Source organism: Lepus europaeus, chromosome 21 (assembly GCF_033115175.1).
Source record: "Lepus europaeus isolate LE1 chromosome 21, mLepTim1.pri, whole genome shotgun sequence".
In the NCBI taxonomy this organism is placed as follows: Eukaryota; Metazoa; Chordata; class Mammalia; order Lagomorpha; family Leporidae; genus Lepus; species Lepus europaeus.
The window spans coordinates 26,597,578-26,612,589 of NC_084847.1; positions in this window are offsets into that span (position 1 = coordinate 26,597,578).

Consider the following 15,012-nt stretch of genomic DNA (forward strand, 5'->3'; position numbering starts at 1 on the left):
ACACACACACACACAGAGAGAGAGAGAGAGAGAGAGAGAGAGAGAGAAATGTCTTCCTTTAACATTGGTTCACCCCCCAAAGGACCGCTATTTCCAGCACACTGGGGCCGGCGTGCTGCGCTGATCTGAAGCCAGAAGCCGGTTCTTCCTCCTGGCCTCCCATGCTGGTGCAGGGCACAAGACTTGGGCCATTCTCCACTGCCTTCCAGGACACAGAGTAGAGTTGAACTGGAAGAGGAGCAACCGGGACAGAATACTGAGCCACAATCAGGACTAGAACCCGGGGTGCCAGCGCCACAGGCGGAGGATTAGCCAAGTGAGCTAAGGCACCAGCCCTGAATAGGTTTTCTTTTTTTTTTTGACAGGCATAGTGGATAGTGAGAGAGAGAGACAGACAGAGAAAAAGGTCCTTCTTTTTGCCGTTGATTCACCCTCCAATGGCCGCTGCGGCCAGCACATCTTGCTGATCCGAACCAGGAGCCAGGTGCTTCTCCTGGTCTCCCATGCGGGTGCAGGGCCCAAGCACTTGGGCCATCCTCCACTGCCTTCCCGGGCCATAGCAGAGAGCTGACCTGGAAGAGGGGGCAACCGGGATAGAATCCAGTGCCCCAACTGGGACTAGAAACTGGTGTGCCGGCACCACAAGGTGGAGGATTACTCTGCCACGCCACAGCATGGCCTCTGAATAGGTTTTAAACAACTTCAGGCAGTCACTGATGGGATTGTACACAGACACCCTCAGGTGATCTCACTTAATCTAATTTGGCAGCATTTAATGCTGGTTTTCACTTCTCACATTCCTTCGAATATTAACATTTATGTTGTGAACCTGAGGTAACTGATTATTTTGATATTGTCATTGCTGAATAGCTAGGATTTCTTAGCGTGTGTCTATAAAATTTAATCCTATTGAGAATTCTCTTCATATGCAAAACATTTCTTTTTATCTCTTTCTTTCTTTTACTGATCTATTTACTCTTTGAAAGGCAGACCTACATGGAGGGCAGAGGCAGAGAGAGCAAGTTCTTCCCTCTGATGGTGCACTCCCCATATGGCTGCCATGGCAGGAGCTGAGCCAATCCAAAGCCAGGAGCCAGGAGCCTCCTCCTGGTCTCCCACGTGGGTGCAGGGGCCCAAGGACCTGGGCCATTCTCCACTTCTCTGCCAGACCACAGCAGAGAGCTGGATAGGAAGTGGAGTAGCTGGGACAGGAAGCGGCATCCAGATGGCATGCCAGCACTTCAGGCGGCAGCTTTACTAGCTATGCCACAGCAGTGGAAGCAAATGGAAAACTTCTCTAGAAATGTCTACATGCAGCTTGTTGGATTCTGCAGCTGGAAATCTAGGCAGGGTCTTATTGACACTTTTGGGTGGTAATTGGGCTGGAAGAGATGGGGTCCAGTCGCCTGCCTTTTGTCCCAGTGTCCTCTCACACTGTATTTCTGCATTGGACACTAAAAACGGACCTTCCCTCCGTGTCACACCACCACCACAAGTGAAAACTTAGGCATGCACTGGTGATTGACAGGATAAAGGAATTCCTCCCTCCAATAGGCATGAGCCCCGCCCTCAGGAGGGGCTTTAAAAGGCAGATAGAGCAGGGCCATCCTCCCTCTCTGCACACTTGGGCCTGGAACCTTGACCTTCAGGATGGCACAGGAAAGTGCAGACCAGGAAGCGCTTGGGCTCTCAGTTGAGCTGCCCTCTTCCCCACAGAGGTCTGTTAAAGATGGGGGCACAGAGGAAGAGGAGCAACCACCACAAGGACAAGGTGAGACACTGTTTTCTGATTTCTCGGAGAGCTGCCTGCAAAGGCAAGGTAGGTCCTTGGGATGTCAGGGTGAGTGTGGAAGGTGGTTTGGAACCTGGAAACTGGTCTGTGTGTGTGTGTGTGTGTGTGTGATGGAGGGTTTCATTTCAAAATGGGAAATGGGAAACAGCTTGTAGCCCCAGGGGCCTATTGAGAAATGTGGCAGTGAACCTATGGAACTCTAATGTGCTCATTTTCCTTTGATCCTGGCTTAGCTGGCTCGGCCAACAGGATGCCAGAAACTTGAAATCTGAGACAAAACGGGGACCGGGGGGATAAAATGCATCCATGTGATTAGTTTTTCATTCTCGTGACAAATATCTGAGACATGTTTCTATAGAAGGAAAGTTTATTTTAAAGGACATTTTGGAAATTCACAATAAAAGTCTTCACGTCCCTAACAGTTCATGACCCTAATGTTCTGGCAGTTTATGAGGGTAGGGGAGGATTCAGAATGAGTATGGAGGAAAACTCATAGGACAATCCAATCTGTCAGAGAGCTTGCTGTGCAAGTGAACTCTCCTTCTTCAGATACCAAGACTCCAACAGCCGGGCTCCTCCTCCCCAACATAACCCAGTCTAAACATTGTCCAAGTCTCAGTGTCAACAACAGATTTAGATCATTCCCCACTCTTCATCCATTTCTATTTTCATTACTTTCCCCCTTAATACTTTTTTGTAAAAGAGATTTATTTATTTATCTGAAAGAGGTACACAGAACGAGAAGGAGAAGCAGAGTTTGGGAGAGGTCTTCCATCTGCTGGTTCACTCTCCAAATGGCAGCAAAAGCCAGAGCTGCGCTGGTCTGCAATCAGGAGCCAGGAGCTTCTTCAACATCTCCTTCAAGGGTGCAGGGGCCCAAGAACTCGAGCTATCTTCTCCTGCTTTCCCAGGCCATAGCAGACAGCTGGATTGCAAGCCGCCGGGACTCGAACCAGTACCGTAATGGGATGGCAGCACTGCAGACCGTGGTGTTTCCTACTATGCCACAGAGCTGGCCCCTTCCCCTTAACCCTTGAAGCATTAAGTTACGCTTTTGTAGACAAAGAGATTCACAAACAACCTGTTGAGGACACAGATTTTATACTCGTGGGGAATTTTTATTTAATTTCGTGGGGAAACTCAGTCATATGTTCTCTCTTTTGATGTAGGATCAAAGCCCAATGCACATGAGGAGAAGTCCCAGGAAAGGAAGCTCAGAGGCAGAAGCAGCATTGCCAGAGCAGGTAAGTTTAGACTCACCCGGAGCGAGAAGGTCATAGGATGCTGTGGCACAGTCTTCTCTGGGAGACGGGGGCCCCGAGGCCAGATGGGTGAGCAGCACCTCAGAGATGCTGGGGTATGGGGAACAGAGCGGAAGGGAGCACTGGTGGGAGGCTCTGCTCCCGGTGTCCTGGATAGACTCGGGCTGTGGCTGTGCCTTGGGAGGCAGTCACTCCAACACCCTGTGTTTTGCAGAATCAGAGTCGAGCTGTGACGGGGTGAACTCCAGGAAGAGGACAATCAGTTCCGAGGACAGCAGCCACCCTGGGACAGGTAGCATCTTGCTTTCTCTACCTAGAGGGTCAGGACCAGGGAGCTTATCCACGGTTGGGAAGGGAGGGGCTTGTCAGAGATTGAGAGCGGTTTAGAGATCCCCAGAACATATCGGGAGGAGGATGGGTGCTGCCTGCGTTCCTGCTGGAGTCCATTGTGGGGAAGGAGGTGCAGGATTCAGTGGGGTTCACGGGAAGGGGGCGGGGTTTATGTGTTAGGGCCCAAGGAGCTGTGCTGAGTGTCTCCCGTGTGTCTCTGCAGGCAGCTGTGTGGATGAGCTCAGCATGACTTTGCAAAAGAAACAAAAACCTTCCGAGGATGGAAAGGACAGAGGACTTCAGGAGGCGCATGAGGAACATGGCAGGGGATCCTCAAGGGCCCGCTCTGGGCACAAGAGGAGGCGCAGGTCCAGGTCCCCAGCAGACCACCCACCGCCCCTTCGGAAGAGCCTGGTGACCTCCCTGCGCTCTCTGTCTGAGGCCATTTATGAAGATTTAGCCCGGGTGCAGGCGCAGCAGGCGCACTTCCCGCTGACCCAGGAGCAGCTGTTTGTGCTGGCACAGCTCCGCGGGCCTCTATGCAGCGCCGTGCAGAGCTGCTATGCGCTGGCCTCGCAGGCGGCCTGGGCCTTCCCTGCCCAGGGCTGGCTCCTCCCGGCCCCGGCCCCGGCCCCGGCCCCGGAGCACGTGCCTGCTGTGCAGTCGCTGGCACCTGCTCAGAGCTCCTCCCAGGAGGGGGAAGGCCAGCCCTCTCCTGAGCAGGAAGAACCTGAGGCACACAGGGCATCAGATTAATCTTGTGCTGGGGAACGCGCAGGGTGGACACTAGAGGGCGCATCTCTGACAGACAGAAAGACTTGCTGCTGCTACTTCTCCGCAAGACCAGCAGAGACCCTGGAGTCGGGATGAGCTGATGCCTGAGGCAATCTGGGTGGCCACAGGAGAGGAACTGGAGCGACTTCCTGGGAATCAGGAACCTGCTGTTTCCTTGAGGACGCCATGACAGAAGAATGCCGGTTTTCACACTACCCATCTGAATACTTGGAACGGACTTGAAGTTTTACATGAAATACATGTTAAGAGGGCATCATTTACACTTGTGCATTTTTGTCCATTTAAAGTTTTCTACTTGGAGAAGTACTGGGGCGGTGGGAGGAGCAGTACTCAGGAGGACTCTGAGGGGAGATGACAGGGTGGGTCTGTGTGAGACAGGGCCTCGGAAGGAGTGGGTGTCTGAGGGTGGCCAGCGATGGGACCCAGACGTCTGAAGCCAGTGTTGATGAAGCGCGGACAGTTTCTTGCCCCACCGGAATTTGACGCTGTGACTGTGTGGTTTTATTCTGCTTAAGCCACTTTCAATTTATAACATAAGTTTCAGATGTTAGAGAGGAATAAGGATGTGTTAGCTATATAAAATTATTTTCGTGTATTTATATGAACATGAGTACATGAGTGTTCTTCCAAATCTTAATAAAAGAGAATTGAAGACAAATTCAATTTAATAGAAGTTGTACTTCTTTAAATGAATGAATTCTTTATTGGTTGTGACTTGGTAATGGTGACAGAGGGAGAGGCAAAAAGAGAGTGAGAAATTTCATCTGCTGGTTCTCTTTGCAAATGGCTGAGTGGCTGGGGCTGTTCAAGGCAACAACTGGGAGCCTAGAACTCCAACAGATTTCTCACACGTGTGTCAGTGTACCAGGTGCTTGGATCTTCACCCATGGCTTTGGCAGGCACATTAGCAGGGATCTCGATCAGAAGCAGAGCAGCCAGGATGTGAACCCACACCTCTACAGACTATGCTGCTGTGCCAAATAGTGGCTTAACCTACATAGCTACAATTTGGCTAGTTCTGTTACAATTTTTGAACCCGTGCTGATATCAGTAAATAACACAGAGTATTTATTATTTACGGAGAGAAGTAGAGACAGATAGAGTTGTCCTCAATGGCCTGAGCTGCACCTAGCAGAGGCTAGGTGCGAGGGGCTTCTTCCAGGTCTCCCACATGGATGCAGGGGCCCAAGGACTTGGGCCATCTTCTGCTGTTTTCCCTGGTCACAGCAGAGAGTTGAATAAGAATTGGAGCAGCCAGGTCTCGAACCAGCGGCCATATGGGATGCTGGTACTTCTCAGGCCATGGTGTTAACCTTCTGAGCAACAGCACCAGGCCTGCACTGATTAGGTTCATTTTTGTTTTGGTTTTTGACAGTTAGACACACACAGAGAGAGAGAGAGAGAGAGAGAGAGAGAGAGAGAGAGAGAGAAATGTCTTCCTTTAACATTGGTTCACCCCCCAAAGGACCGCTATTTCCGGCACACTGGGGCCGGCGTGCTGCGCTGATCTGAAGCCAGAAGCCGGTTCTTCCTCCTGGCCTCCCATGCTGGTGCAGGGCACAAGACTTGGGCCATTCTCCACTGCCTTCCAGGACACAGAGTAGAGTTGAACTGGAAGAGGAGCAACCGGGACAGAATACTGAGCCACAATCAGGACTAGAACCCGGGGTGCCAGCGCCACAGGCGGAGGATTAGCCAAGTGAGCTAAGGCACCAGCCCTGAATAGGTTTTCTTTTTTTTTTTCTTTGTTTTTGACAGGCATAGTGGATAGTGAGAGAGAGAGACAGACAGAGAAAAAGGTCCTTCTTTTTGCCGTTGATTCACCCTCCAATGGCCGCTGCGGCCAGCACATCTTGCTGATCCGAACCAGGAGCCAGGTGCTTCTCCTGGTCTCCCATGCGGGTGCAGGGCCCAAGCACTTGGGCCATCCTCCACTGCCTTCCCGGGCCATAGCAGAGAGCTGACCTGGAAGAGGGGGCAACCGGGATAGAATCCAGTGCCCCAACCGGGACTAGAAACTGGTGTGCCGGCGCCACAAGGTGGAGGATTACTCTGCCACGCCACAGCATGGCCTCTGAATAGGTTTTAAACAACTTCAGGCAGTCACTGATGGGATTGTACACAGACACCCTCAGGTGATCTCACTTAATCTAATTTGGCAGCATTTAATGCTGGTTTTCACTTCTCACATTCCTTCGAATATTAACATTTATGTTGTGAACCTGAGGTAACTGATTATTTTGATATTGTCATTGCTGAATAGCTAGGATTTCTTAGCGTGTGTCTATAAAATTTAATCCTATTGAGAATTCTCTTCATATGCAAAACATTTCTTTTTATCTCTTTCTTTCTTTTACTGATCTATTTACTCTTTGAAAGGCAGACCTACATGGAGGGCAGAGGCAGAGAGAGCAAGTTCTTCCCTCTGATGGTGCACTCCCCATATGGCTGCCATGGCAGGAGCTGAGCCAATCCAAAGCCAGGAGCCAGGAGCCTCCTCCTGGTCTCCCACGTGGGTGCAGGGGCCCAAGGACCTGGGCCATTCTCCACTTCTCTGCCAGACCACAGCAGAGAGCTGGATAGGAAGTGGAGTAGCTGGGACAGGAAGCAGCATCCAGATGGCATGCCAGCACTTCAGGCGGCAGCTTTACTAGCTATGCCACAGCAGTGGAAGCAAATGGAAAACTTCTCTAGAAATGTCTACATGCAGCTTGTTGGATTCTGCAGCTGGAAATCTAGGCAGGGTCTTATTGACACTTTTGGGTGGTAATTGGGCTGGAAGAGATGGGGTCCAGTCGCCTGCCTTTTGTCCCAGTGTCCTCTCACACTGTATTTCTGCATTGGACACTAAAAACGGACCTTCCCTCCGTGTCACACCACCACCACAAGTGAAAACTTAGGCATGCACTGGTGATTGACAGGATAAAGGAATTCCTCCCTCCAATAGGCATGAGCCCCGCCCTCAGGAGGGGCTTTAAAAGGCAGATAGAGCAGGGCCATCCTCCCTCTCTGCACACTTGGGCCTGGAACCTTGACCTTCAGGATGGCACAGGAAAGTGCAGACCAGGAAGCGCTTGGGCTCTCAGTTGAGCTGCCCTCTTCCCCACAGAGGTCTGTTAAAGATGGGGGCACAGAGGAAGAGGAGCAACCACCACAAGGACAAGGTGAGACACTGTTTTCTGATTTCTCGGAGAGCTGCCTGCAAAGGCAAGGTAGGTCCTTGGGATGTCAGGGTGAGTGTGGAAGGTGGTTTGGAACCTGGAAACTGGTCTGTGTGTGTGTGTGTGTGTGTGACGGAGGGTTTCATTTCAAAATGGGAAATGGGAAACAGCTTGTAGCCCCAGGGGCCTATTGAGAAATGTGGCAGTGAACCTATGGAACTCTAATGTGCTCATTTTCCTTTGATCCTGGCTTAGCTGGCTCGGCCAACAGGATGCCAGAAACTTGAAATCTGAGACAAAACGGGGGCCGGGGGGATAAAATGCATCCATGTGATTAGTTTTTCATTCTCGTGACAAATATCTGAGACATGTTTCTATAGAAGGAAAGTTTATTTTAAAGGACATTTTGGAAATTCACAATAAAAGTCTTCACGTCCCTAACAGTTCATGACCCTAATGTTCTGGCAGTTTATGAGGGTAGGGGAGGATTCAGAATGAGTATGGAGGAAAACTCATAGGACAATCCAATCTGTCAGAGAGCTTGCTGTGCAAGTGAACTCTCCTTCTTCAGATACCAAGACTCCAACAGCCGGGCTCCTCCTCCCCAACATAACCCAGTCTAAACATTGTCCAAGTCTCAGTGTCAACAACAGATTTAGATCATTCCCCACTCTTCATCCATTTCTATTTTCATTACTTTCCCCCTTAATACTTTTTTGTAAAAGAGATTTATTTATTTATCTGAAAGAGGTACACAGAACGAGAAGGAGAAGCAGAGTTTGGGAGAGGTCTTCCATCTGCTGGTTCACTCCCCAAATGGCAGCAAAAGCCAGAGCTGCGCTGGTCTGCAATCAGGAGCCAGGAGCTTCTTCAACATCTCCTTCAAGGGTGCAGGGGCCCAAGAACTCGAGCTATCTTCTCCTGCTTTCCCAGGCCATAGCAGACAGCTGGATTGCAAGCCGCCGGGACTCGAACCAGTACCGTAATGGGATGGCAGCACTGCAGACCGTGGTGTTTCCTACTATGCCACAGAGCTGGCCCCTTCCCCTTAACCCTTGAAGCATTAAGTTACGCTTTTGTAGACAAAGAGATTCACAAACAACCTGTTGAGGACACAGATTTTATACTCGTGGGGAATTTTTATTTAATTTCGTGGGGAAACTCAGTCATATGTTCTCTCTTTTGATGTAGGATCAAAGCCCAATGCACATGAGGAGAAGTCCCAGGAAAGGAAGCTCAGAGGCAGAAGCAGCATTGCCAGAGCAGGTAAGTTTAGACTCACCCGGAGCGAGAAGGTCATAGGATGCTGTGGCACAGTCTTCTCTGGGAGACGGGGGCCCCGAGGCCAGATGGGTGAGCAGCACCTCAGAGATGCTGGGGTATGGGGAACAGAGCGGAAGGGAGCACTGGTGGGAGGCTCTGCTCCCGGTGTCCTGGATAGACTCGGGCTGTGGCTGTGCCTTGGGAGGCAGTCACTCCAACACCCTGTGTTTTGCAGAATCAGAGTCGAGCTGTGACGGGGCGAACTCCAGGAAGAGGACAATCAGTTCCGAGGACAGCAGCCACCCTGGGACAGGTAGCATCTTGCTTTCTCTACCTAGAGGGTCAGGACCAGGGAGCTTATCCACGGTTGGGAAGGGAGGGGCTTGTCAGAGATTGAGAGCGGTTTAGAGATCCCCAGAACATATCGGGAGGAGGATGGGTGCTGCCTGCGTTCCTGCTGGAGTCCATTGTGGGGAAGGAGGTGCAGGATTCAGTGGGGTTCACGGGAAGGGGGCGGGGTTTATGTGTTAGGGCCCAAGGAGCTGTGCTGAGTGTCTCCCGTGTGTCTCTGCAGGCAGCTGTGTGGATGAGCTCAGCGTGACTTTGCAAAAGAAACAAAAACCTTCCGAGGATGGAAAGGACAGAGGACTTCAGGAGGCGCATGAGGAACATGGCAGGGGATCCTCAAGGGCCCGCTCTGGGCACAAGAGGAGGCGCAGGTCCAGGTCCCCAGCAGACCACCCACCGCCCCTTCGGAAGAGCCTGGTGACCTCCCTGCGCTCTCTGTCTGAGGCCATTTATGAAGATTTAGCCCGGGTGCAGGCGCAGCAGGCGCACTTCCCGCTGACCCAGGAGCAGCTGTTTGTGCTGGCACAGCTCCGCGGGCCTCTATGCAGCGCCGTGCAGAGCTGCTATGCGCTGGCCTCGCAGGCGGCCTGGGCCTTCCCTGCCCAGGGCTGGCTCCTCCCGGCCCCGGCCCCGGCCCCGGCCCCGGAGCACGTGCCTGCTGTGCAGTCGCTGGCACCTGCTCAGAGCTCCTCCCAGGAGGGGGAAGGCCAGCCCTCTCCTGAGCAGGAAGAACCTGAGGCACACAGGGCATCAGATTAATCTTGTGCTGGGGAACGCGCAGGGTGGACACTAGAGGGCGCATCTCTGACAGACAGAAAGACTTGCTGCTGCTACTTCTCCGCAAGACCAGCAGAGACCCTGGAGTCGGGATGAGCTGATGCCTGAGGCAATCTGGGTGGCCACAGGAGAGGAACTGGAGCGACTTCCTGGGAATCAGGAACCTGCTGTTTCCTTGAGGACGCCATGACAGAAGAATGCCGGTTTTCACACTACCCATCTGAATACTTGGAACGGACTTGAAGTTTTACATGAAATACATGTTAAGAGGGCATCATTTACACTTGTGCATTTTTGTCCATTTAAAGTTTTCTACTTGGAGAAGTACTGGGGCGGTGGGAGGAGCAGTACTCAGGAGGACTCTGAGGGGAGATGACAGGGTGGGTCTGTGTGAGACAGGGCCTCGGAAGGAGTGGGTGTCTGAGGGTGGCCAGCGATGGGACCCAGACGTCTGAAGCCAGTGTTGATGAAGCGCGGACAGTTTCTTGCCCCACCGGAATTTGACGCTGTGACTGTGTGGTTTTATTCTGCTTAAGCCACTTTCAATTTATAACATAAGTTTCAGATGTTAGAGAGGAATAAGGATGTGTTAGCTATATAAAATTATTTTCGTGTATTTATATGAACATGAGTACATGAGTGTTCTTCCAAATCTTAATAAAAGAGAATTGAAGACAAATTCAATTTAATAGAAGTTGTACTTCTTTAAATGAATGAATTCTTTATTGGTTGTGACTTGGTAATGGTGACAGAGGGAGAGGCAAAAAGAGAGTGAGAAATTTCATCTGCTGGTTCTCTTTGCAAATGGCTGAGTGGCTGGGGCTGTTCAAGGCAACAACTGGGAGCCTAGAACTCCAACAGATTTCTCACACGTGTGTCAGTGTACCAGGTGCTTGGATCTTCACCCATGGCTTTGGCAGGCACATTAGCAGGGATCTCGATCAGAAGCAGAGCAGCCAGGATGTGAACCCACACCTCTACAGACTATGCTGCTGTGCCAAATAGTGGCTTAACCTACATAGCTACAATTTGGCTAGTTCTGTTACAATTTTTGAACCCGTGCTGATATCAGTAAATAACACAGAGTATTTATTATTTACGGAGAGAAGTAGAGACAGATAGAGTTGTCCTCAATGGCCTGAGCTGCACCTAGCAGAGGCTAGGTGCGAGGGGCTTCTTCCAGGTCTCCCACATGGATGCAGGGGCCCAAGGACTTGGGCCATCTTCTGCTGTTTTCCCTGGTCACAGCAGAGAGTTGAATAAGAATTGGAGCAGCCAGGTCTCGAACCAGCGGCCATATGGGATGCTGGTACTTCTCAGGCCATGGTGTTAACCTTCTGAGCAACAGCACCAGGCCTGCACTGATTAGGTTCATTTTTGTTTTGGTTTTTGACAGTTAGACAGAGAGAGAGAGAGAGAGAGAGAGAGAGAGAGAGAGAGAGAGAGAGAGAAATGTCTTCCTTTAACATTGGTTCACCCCCCAAAGGACCGCTATTTCCGGCACACTGGGGCCGGCGTGCTGCGCTGATCTGAAGCCAGAAGCCGGTTCTTCCTCCTGGCCTCCCATGCTGGTGCAGGGCACAAGACTTGGGCCATTCTCCACTGCCTTCCAGGACACAGAGTAGAGTTGAACTGGAAGAGGAGCAACCGGGACAGAATACTGAGCCACAATCAGGACTAGAACCCGGGGTGCCAGCGCCACAGGCGGAGGATTAGCCAAGTGAGCTAAGGCACCAGCCCTGAATAGGTTTTCTTTTTTTTTTTCTTTGTTTTTGACAGGCATAGTGGATAGTGAGAGAGAGAGACAGACAGAGAAAAAGGTCCTTCTTTTTGCCGTTGATTCACCCTCCAATGGCCGCTGCGGCCAGCACATCTTGCTGATCCGAACCAGGAGCCAGGTGCTTCTCCTGGTCTCCCATGCGGGTGCAGGGCCCAAGCACTTGGGCCATCCTCCACTGCCTTCCCGGGCCATAGCAGAGAGCTGACCTGGAAGAGGGGGCAACCGGGATAGAATCCAGTGCCCCAACCGGGACTAGAAACTGGTGTGCCGGCGCCACAAGGTGGAGGATTACTCTGCCACGCCACAGCATGGCCTCTGAATAGGTTTTAAACAACTTCAGGCAGTCACTGATGGGATTGTACACAGACACCCTCAGGTGATCTCACTTAATCTAATTTGGCAGCATTTAATGCTGGTTTTCACTTCTCACATTCCTTCGAATATTAACATTTATGTTGTGAACCTGAGGTAACTGATTATTTTGATATTGTCATTGCTGAATAGCTAGGATTTCTTAGCGTGTGTCTATAAAATTTAATCCTATTGAGAATTCTCTTCATATGCAAAACATTTCTTTTTATCTCTTTCTTTCTTTTACTGATCTATTTACTCTTTGAAAGGCAGACCTACATGGAGGGCAGAGGCAGAGAGAGCAAGTTCTTCCCTCTGATGGTGCACTCCCCATATGGCTGCCATGGCAGGAGCTGAGCCAATCCAAAGCCAGGAGCCAGGAGCCTCCTCCTGGTCTCCCACGTGGGTGCAGGGGCCCAAGGACCTGGGCCATTCTCCACTTCTCTGCCAGACCACAGCAGAGAGCTGGATAGGAAGTGGAGTAGCTGGGACAGGAAGCGGCATCCAGATGGCATGCCAGCACTTCAGGCGGCAGCTTTACTAGCTATGCCACAGCAGTGGAAGCAAATGGAAAACTTCTCTAGAAATGTCTACATGCAGCTTGTTGGATTCTGCAGCTGGAAATCTAGGCAGGGTCTTATTGACACTTTTGGGTGGTAATTGGGCTGGAAGAGATGGGGTCCAGTCGCCTGCCTTTTGTCCCAGTGTCCTCTCACACTGTATTTCTGCATTGGACACTAAAAACGGACCTTCCCTCCGTGTCACACCACCACCACAAGTGAAAACTTAGGCATGCACTGGTGATTGACAGGATAAAGGAATTCCTCCCTCCAATAGGCATGAGCCCCGCCCTCAGGAGGGGCTTTAAAAGGCAGATAGAGCAGGGCCATCCTCCCTCTCTGCACACTTGGGCCTGGAACCTTGACCTTCAGGATGGCACAGGAAAGTGCAGACCAGGAAGCGCTTGGGCTCTCAGTTGAGCTGCCCTCTTCCCCACAGAGGTCTGTTAAAGATGGGGGCACAGAGGAAGAGGAGCAACCACCACAAGGACAAGGTGAGACACTGTTTTCTGATTTCTCGGAGAGCTGCCTGCAAAGGCAAGGTAGGTCCTTGGGATGTCAGGGTGAGTGTGGAAGGTGGTTTGGAACCTGGAAACTGGTCTGTGTGTGTGTGTGTGTGTGTGTGTGATGGAGGGTTTCATTTCAAAATGGGAAATGGGAAACAGCTTGTAGCCCCAGGGGCCTATTGAGAAATGTGGCAGTGAACCTATGGAACTCTAATGTGCTCATTTTCCTTTGATCCTGGCTTAGCTGGCTCGGCCAACAGGATGCCAGAAACTTGAAATCTGAGACAAAACGGGGACCGGGGGGATAAAATGCATCCATGTGATTAGTTTTTCATTCTCATGACAAATATCTGAGACATGTTTCTATAGAAGGAAAGTTTATTTTAAAGGACATTTTGGAAATTCACAATAAAAGTCTTCACGTCCCTAACAGTTCATGACCCTAATGTTCTGGCAGTTTATGAGGGTAGGGGAGGATTCAGAATGAGTATGGAGGAAAACTCATAGGACAATCCAATCTGTCAGAGAGCTTGCTGTGCAAGTGATCTCTCCTTCTTCAGATACCAAGACTCCAACAGCCGGGCTCCTCCTCCCCAACATAACCCAGTCTAAACATTGTCCAAGTCTCAGTGTCAACAACAGATTTAGATCATTCCCCACTCTTCATCCATTTCTATTTTCATTACTTTCCCCCTTAATACTTTTTTGTAAAAGAGATTTATTTATTTATCTGAAAGAGGTACACAGAACGAGAAGGAGAAGCAGAGTTTGGGAGAGGTCTTCCATCTGCTGGTTCACTCTCCAAATGGCAGCAAAAGCCAGAGCTGCGCTGGTCTGCAATCAGGAGCCAGGAGCTTCTTCAACATCTCCTTCAAGGGTGCAGGGGCCCAAGAACTCGAGCTATCTTCTCCTGCTTTCCCAGGCCATAGCAGACAGCTGGATTGCAAGCCGCCGGGACTCGAACCAGTACCGTAATGGGATGGCAGCACTGCAGACCATGGTGTTTCCTACTATGCCACAGAGCTGGCCCCTTCCCCTTAACCCTTGAAGCATTAACTTACGCTTTTGTAGACAAAGAGATTCACAAACAACCTGTTGAGGACACAGATTTTATACTCGTGGGGAATTTTTATTTAATTTCGTGGGGAAACTCAGTCATATGTTCTCTCTTTTGATGTAGGATCAAAGCCCAATGCACATGAGGAGAAGTCCCAGGAAAGGAAGCTCAGAGGCAGAAGCAGCATTGCCAGAGCAGGTAAGTTTAGACTCACCCGGAGCGAGAAGGTCATAGGATGCTGTGGCACAGTCTTCTCTGGGAGACGGGGGCCCCGAGGCCAGATGGGTGAGCAGCACCTCAGAGATGCTGGGGCATGGGGAACAGAGCGGAAGGGAGCACTGGTGGGAGGCTCTGCTCCCGGTGTCCTGGATAGACTCGGGCTGTGGCTGTGCCTTGGGAGGCAGTCACTCCAACACCCTGTGTTTTGCAGAATCAGAGTCGAGCTGTGACGGGGCGAACTCCAGGAAGAGGACAATCAGTTCCGAGGACAGCAGCCACCCTGGGACAGGTAGCATCTTGCTTTCTCTACCTAGAGGGTCAGGACCAGGGAGCTTATCCACGGTTGGGAAGGGAGGGGCTTGTCAGAGATTGAGAGCGGTTTAGAGATCCCCAGAACATATCGGGAGGAGGATGGGTGCTGCCTGCGTTCCTGCTGGAGTCCATTGTGGGGAAGGAGGTGCAGGATTCAGTGGGGTTCACGGGAAGGGGGCGGGGTTTATGTGTTAGGGCCCAAGGAGCTGTGCTGAGTGTCTCCCGTGTGTCTCTGCAGGCAGCTGTGTGGATGAGCTCAGCGTGACTTTGCAAAAGAAACAAAAACCTTCCGAGGATGGAAAGGACAGAGGACTTCAGGAGGCGCATGAGGAACATGGCAGGGGATCCTCAAGGGCCCGCTCTGGGCACAAGAGGAGGCGCAGGTCCAGGTCCCCAGCAGACCACCCACCGCCCCTTCGGAAGAGCCTGGTGACCTCCCTGCGCTCTCTGTCTGAGGCCATTTATGAAGATTTAGCCCGGGTGCAGGCGCAGCAGGCGC